The sequence below is a fragment of the Papaver somniferum genome, chromosome 9 (assembly GCF_003573695.1).
Source record: "Papaver somniferum cultivar HN1 chromosome 9, ASM357369v1, whole genome shotgun sequence".
Taxonomy (NCBI): Eukaryota; Viridiplantae; Streptophyta; class Magnoliopsida; order Ranunculales; family Papaveraceae; genus Papaver; species Papaver somniferum.
In genome coordinates, this window is record NC_039366.1 from 36,547,245 (window position 1) to 36,554,837 (window position 7,593).

At 37.4% G+C, this 7,593-nt stretch overlaps 1 pseudogene; it reads right to left on the reverse strand.

Moving 5' to 3' along the window:
* Positions 1–4,414: 4,414 nt before the first annotated feature.
* On the reverse strand, positions 4,415–5,803 carry LOC113311792 (annotated as a pseudogene).
* Positions 5,804–7,593: the final 1,790 nt, after the last annotated feature.

A 7,593-nucleotide genomic window follows, 5' to 3' on the forward strand; every position in this document is an offset into this window, starting at 1 on the left:
GTAATGATGATATTGCACCTAAACCTTCTTTTAAATTTGAGAATTATTACTTGGATCATCCAGATTTCTTAGCTCATAAGAAATTATGGTGGGATAATTTAATTTATCATGGAAGTCCTAGTTTTATCCTTGCAAAGAAATTGCAGGGACTCAAGTTTTTCATAAAGAAATGGGGTAGAGAAACATATGGTTCTATACAGAAGGAGGTGGATAAATTTGAAACTCTCATTGATGTATACGACAGTCTTGAGGAAATAGATACTTTAAACAATGAGGATTATGCAGCTAGGGAGTTAGCTAGAATTAATCACAAGAAAGCTTCTTTGAATTTGCCTAGAAAGTGGTTTTCTAGGTCAAAGGATCAGTGGTTAGAAGAAGGTGAAAAGAATTCAAGATTTTTCCACAAATATGCATCATATAAACAAAAGAAAAATGCAATTAACTCTCTCATTATCAATGGTGAGATGAGTTATGATAAGGAAAGGATAAATGAGGAAGCAAAGAATTTTTATATGGAATTATTCAAAGAAGATGTAGTGGTTAGGACTACTTTTGATGAGCTTGAATTGCCAAGTTTAAGTGTTATGCAAAGTATAATGTTGGAGAAACCTTTTGAAGAGTGTGAGGTTAAAAGTGTGATTTGGAATTTTGGTAAGAATAAGTCTCCAGGACCAGACGGATATACTATGAAATTCTTAAGGATGTATGGGACATTATCAAAGTAGAGCTCATGGCAGTGGTGAAGGAATTTGAAAATAATGGCTATACTGATTGGAGGTTGAATTGTACAAATATAATCTTAATACCTAAGTGTGATGGAGCTTCTTCTATGCATTTTTAGGCCAATTAGTCTTATTGGTGGGATTTACAAGATAATTTCAAAACTTCTGACAGAGAGGTTAAAACAATTTCTTCCATCAATTATTTCTGAGTTCCAGGGTGCATTTGTTGACTCCAGGCAGATAAGTGACGACATTCTTATATCATCTGAGTTAATAAATTCTAGAGAAAGAGAAGATAAGCCTGGTTTGATAGTAAAAGTGGATTTACAGAAAGCATTTGACAATGTTAATTGGGGGTGTCTTGATTATACAATTTCAAGGTTTAGTTTTGGCAATGTATGGAGGAATTGGATAAGATGGTGTCTTTATAATACAAGATTTTCAATGGCTATAAATGGCTCTGCTTCAAATATGTTCAGAAGTACCAAGGGTCTGAAGTAAGGTGATCCAATGTCACCTTTCTTATTCATTCTTGTGGTGGAGGTGTTATCTGTTATGATAAAGAAAGCAGCATCTTTGAATCTGATATCTGGTTTCAAGCCATCTTCTGAAGATTTTGAGATCAATCATCTCCAATTTGAAGATGATCTAATTGTATTCTTAGATGACATCACTGCACAGGTAAACAATCTTAAAAATATTCTTTTGGGTTTTGAGCTAGTTTCTGGTTTGAAAGTGAATTTTCAGAAAAGTGCACTGGTGCCAGTTGGTAATGCTGTGAATGCTATGGAGGCTGCACTGATTTTTGGCTGTCAAATTACTGCTTTTCCTATGAAATATTTAGGAATTCCTTTGGGCAGCAAATCAAAGGCAGTGGGAGTATGGGATGTAATTCTGCAAAATTTACAGAAGAAGTTGAGTATGTGGCAAAGGAAGTATCTTTCAAAGGGAGTTAGACTTATGTTGATTCAGAATGTGCTTTCTAGTTTACCAGTATATTACTTGTCTCTTTTTCAACTTCCAGTTTCAGTTGAGAAGCAAATGCACAAGATTATGAGACAGTTTCTTTGGGGTTCTGTGAACAACAAACCTAAGAAAGGTTGTGTGGGTTGGAAAAATATAAATTTACCAAAAGAAGGGGGTGGCACTGGAATTAAGAAGCTAAGATTAATGAACATGTCTTTACATGTCAAATGGATATGGAGGTATGGTAATGAGCAAAAAGCATTATGGAGAAAAATTGTGAGACTTAAATTTGGTGGTAATGAGAATTCTTTTCTCCCAAACACTACTAATAAATCAGTTGGGAAAAGTTTGTGAACTGGCATTCTGAAGAGTAGGAGTCATGTGGAGAAAAATTCGACATTATAGGTGAACAGTGGTGATAGAATTCTGTTTTGGAAGGACATTTGGATGACTGATCAGTCTTTACAAGCTATGTTCCCAAATTTATTCAGTTTGAGCAGATCGCAAGATGCTACTATTCAGGAGTTGTTAGATGACAATGCAGGAAACAACTGGAGTTTTGGATTTTGCAGGAATTTAAGGGAAGCTGAGATAGAAGATATATCTTATCTGTTGAATCTGCTAGTAACTTTTAACATAGGTGAAGGTCAGGATCACAGGGTTTGGCAGAATGGTAAAAAACAGTTCTCAGTGGCAGAGTGTTATAAGTCTTTGGAGGAGGATGGTTTGTTAGTTTTTCCTTATAAGAGTGTGTGGAATCCAAAAATACCACAGAAGGTGATTTTCTTTGTATGGTGTCTCTGTTACAATGCTGCACCAACAATGGATTGTGTGAGGAACATATATAATGTGAATGGTTGTCTGTTATGCAAGAAAAGTGCTGAATCAAACCAACACTTGTTTTTGCATTGTGACATAACTAAGGAGATATGGTTTTATTTCTTAAGTCACTACAATTTCAATTGGTGTTCCAAGGCAGTGTAAGGAATACTTTATGGGAATGGAGAAGAAAGAAAGGGAAGAATGTAAGTTTAAAAACCAAGATTTGGGACATAATTCCTTTTGTTGTTTGGTGGGCTGTTTGGCTTGAAATAAATTCAAGGACTTTTAATGGCAGATGCATTTCAGTAGAAAATTTAAAAGATAGAGTAAACACATTGATTTACAATTGGTGTGTGGGCACTCAAATTTTTGAAGGCATCACCTTGGATATGGTTCTTCAGAATTGGGAGGCAGTGGTTCATTAAGCCTATGTAATTTTTTGGTTTTTGAGTTCTTGTATTTTGCTTCACCAATACCATTACTTCCTTAGTGATGTATTGGTTTTTTAATAAAATTTACCTTTCTTGGGTCAAAAAAAAAAACATATATGATCGATCCAAGGTAACATATATACTTAAATTGGAAATTTGGTAAGAGATCGATGAATAAATCGCAAACATCAAACAGATTAATTTGCCGTCCATTCAAAAACTATTAAGTTATACTCATCAATTTTTACAACTTTAAAAACTAATAATGAGTAACCAACCAAAATAATAATAACTAGTGTTGAGCCCGTGCGTTGCACGGGTTTAAGTCTGTCATACTGAATTTGTTACTATGATATAAATGCATAAGTTAAGTAATTCAATGTTTTTATATTCGGGGATTTTGCTTAAATTTTGTAATTTTTTCCCAGTTCTGAAATTGTACTAATCATCTTCAGTTACCAATTGACAAATATTTTCTCTTCTATCAGTTTCATCAAGATATGATTAGATTTTCGTAATAAAAAAAAAGAAAATTATTACTTTTTTTTACAGATTCAACTTGGTTCGGAGAGATTATCAGTTTGGAATCTAATTAATGTTTCTATCGAGTTCTAATCCAAGGAAAAAATGCAACAATAACAAATTAAAAGTTGCTATCATAAAAATTATAAAATTGTTAAATCGTCATCACTCTCATCACCTTCATTTTTACCATTGCTATGGTCGATAAATATTTTATATATAAGCACCCGTCCGTTGCACGGGTTCAAATTGGTTGTCCCAAAGGTAATTAATCCATGTAAGCGTATAGGTTTTTATGTAAAAAATAGGTTATGTATATTGAGAGTGATTCGGCGCTCATTTACCTACTCATTCTATTTTGCTACGTCAATCCCACGATTCTTATTGGTCGGGGGCCAAGAGCATGGTTCGACGCTCATTTACCCACCCGTTCTACTGTGCTACGTCAATCCTTGATTCTTATTGGTCGGGGGCCAAGAGCATGATTCGGCGCTCATTTACCTATTCATTCTATTTTGCTACGTCAATCCTTGATTCTTATTGGTCGTGGCCCAGGAAGAGCATGATTCGGCGCTCATTTACCCACCCATTATAATTTGCTACGTCAATCCTTGATTCTTATTGGTCGGGGGCCAAGAACATGATTCGGCGCTCATTTACCTATCCATTCTATTTTGCTACGTCAATCCTTGATTCTTATTGGTCGTGGCCGAGGAAGAGCATGATTCGGCGCTCATTTACCTATCCATTATAATTTGCTACGTCAATCCTTGATTCTTATTGGTCGTGGCCCAGGAGCTCTAGAATTCGAACTTTTGGTCTAATTTTCAACGTGAGGCCAGCAATTTCAACTGAAATTATATATAAAATAGTAATGAGAACTGCCGAAGCAAGAACACAGATAACAGATAAATAGTAATCAAAAGTCCTAATTGTGAAATATACGTGAGTCTACTTGTAAAGTTGCTTAAACCTTTTGGCGGCTTCTAAAACATTATCCCTGTGACTAAAGGAACTAACCCTGACAAATCCTTCACCACCTGGTCCGAACCCATTTCCAGGAGTCGTAACGATATGGGTCTTCTCCAGAATCTCCGCGAAAACGTCCCACGAACTCTGACCAGGGAAGTGAACCCACACATACGGAGCACTCTTTCCTCCGTACACATTAACCCAAGTGTGTTAAATGTGTCCAACAATATCTCAGTGTTATCCTTGTAAAACCCAATTACATCATGCATTGCCTTGATGCCTTCTGGGGAAAGACAAGCCAACCCACCGGCTTGAGAAATATTGGATGCACCATTGAAACAAGTGCAGACAATACGGTTGAAGTCTTTTGCAACTGGGAATCCATCTGAGAAAAGAAGTTCCTTGGGAATTACCGTCCATCCAAGACGAACTCCAGTGAACCCAGCATACTTGGAAAACGATGATATCTCAATAGCAACCCCTTTTGCACCAGGAATCTCGTAGATAGACCTTGGGCTGTCATCTGCAATATACATGGCGTACGCTGAATCATAAACAATGATTGACCCATTCTTCTTTGCAAACTGTACTAGCTGTGTTAATTGATCCCTTGTCGCGGCGGCACCCGTGGGATTGTTTGGTGAACAGAAAAAAATGATATCTGTTTTTGAGGTGGGCAACAAATCAGGAAAAAACCCATTCTCAGGGTTGCATCTCATGTACACGATATTTCCATATTTCTCGCACCCTTGTCGAACTGTTCAGTTTGGCCCATAATTACGCCTGAATCCACATATGCCGGGTACGATGGATCTTGAACAGCAATAGACACGTTTTCCCCAAAAAGAAGCTGAAGGCGAGAAATGTCACACTTTGCTCCGTCTGACACAAATATGTCACTTCCATCTATGCCAAGGTCACCATAATATGTTGAGGCAATTGCAGACCTCAAATTTTTTTCTCCTTGTTCAGCTCCATAACCACTATACCCCTCTAAGGTTGACAACACTTTTGATCTCGCTGCCATGGAAGATGTTACAAATTCTGGAATAGGTTCTGTTGTGTCTCCAATCCCAAGCTTATCACTTGTGCATCAGGATATTTTTCCAAGTGCGCAAGCTTCCTTCTGTGAATCTCTGGAAACAAATAACCAGCTTGAAGTTTTGCGATGTTTGCATTGCGAGAGACCTTGGTTGTGTAAGCAGTTTTCTCCGTTTGTGGGGATGATACTGCAACACCTTTGCATATCATATGGCTTCTCATTGAAACTGAAAACTTAGAAGTTCTGAAATTTGTAGAAGATTGTTGACCTGAAACTGATGACAGTAATGGAGAAGGAATTAGAGCGGAGAGATGCGTGAGAGACATATTTTCTGATACCTCTTAACGTGGAATGTACAATGTTTATATATAGGCTAGAGCCGGCCAATACAGAACCAACCAGGAATAGGAAAATTGGAATGGGAATCCGAATCGGAATCGGAATAGGAATAAGAATAGGGATATGAGGTCATCAACTCGGTGAAACTGGAGTATAAAAACCCGATCTGAAACTTCAAAACCCCAAAATATAACTGAGGCGATCATTTTTCCCTCCAAATTCCCAATCTCGTTTCCTCCTTTTCTAGAGAGATAATTCGTAGATCCTGTGATTTTAATTCTGTAGTTTCAAGATCATTGGTGACATAATCGATATATTAGACATCAAGACCATATTTCATATTCGCATTTCCCGATTAGTTTTCCAATCAGGTAAGCTCTTCCGATTTTGAACTTGGTGATAGGGCCTAAGGGGGATAGTTCTGGTTGCACCTATGGTAACACGATTAATATAAAATTATCATTCTAGCGGAACTTGTTGTATTTATTTTTGTATTCTTTGCCTGAAGTGATCAAGTTAGATGTTGCTCACTTGGTGGAACTTGTTGTATTACTTTTTGGTGTTGCTCACTGACCGACCCCCATTGCATTTTCCCTTCCTGTTACGATGCTGATGAAACCAACGGAGGGTGCAGCTCTCAGAGTTTCACCGGAAAATTATCAACTTCCAGAGGACATACATGAAGCATGGAAATCCCAGTTCAGAGATTTTCACCTGGGAACTATAAGCTTCAGAAGGACACAAGTGAGTTTCTTGTTTTCATTCCGTATCACTTCTAAATGCTAAACTATTTATAGGCCAAGATTTTTAAACTTTAATTTTGTATTAAGACTATTTCTTTGTTTCAATATCTGAAGTGCTTCAATGCCCCATCTTATCTGCAATAGGAGAAGAGTGCATCCCCTCAGAAGTAAGTGAGACATTTCCTTGTTAAGCAGCACTTGCCACGTGGTATGGACATAAATCTGTTAGTCTAAGCCGGTGGTTAATTGTTTGACTTTGGTCAAATTATATGGGTGCAACCTTGTTCCTAAAGTTTAGGAACTTAAGAAGCAGGTTAGGGAAACTTCGGTTTCTTAAGGGCTAAGTATATGTTCTCTATATAAGGGATTAGAATTGGAGGTGTAGTGAGAATCCAACCTACAAGAGTGGTAAATTCTTTGTGCATAGGATTTTGGTCTCTTTGTAAGGGAGGGTCGTGTGCTACCGTGAAGGTCAATACCGGTGTGAGAGAAAAACTTGTAAAGAGAGGATTTTGGTATTATAATGTTTAGGGTTTGGGGCTTTGCCCTAAACCTAGTTTCCAGTGTTTCCATGTTTCTCTTATATTACTAGCAGCTGTGAAGAAGGTGTAGAAGAGAAAACACGAGGCTGGTTCGAGGAATGGTTAGAGATATTGGTTTCTATGGTTTCTTCGACGGCGTTCTCGGGTATTTGTTGTTAACTCTTTGCGTCTTGTTTTGGGTTGCGGAAAGAGCATGTAATGCTCTTTGATTTAATGGAAGTTTTTCTGGTGGTGTTGGTCGTGGATGTAGCCTGTAAAGGTAAACCACGTATATCTTGTGTTGTGGTTGTGTGTTTCTTTATCTTCTGTCTCTTTCTTATAATTTCTCTCATGTTTGGTACAAATCACCAATTGCCCTTTGTGATCCTAATTTCCGTTGCGCTCAGGGTGCCAATTTTCCCAACAATTGGTATCAGAACCCAAGGACGGGATGGTGTGATTGAACCTGGAATTGAATGATAATATATTGTTCGGGTGGAGAAATATGTTTTT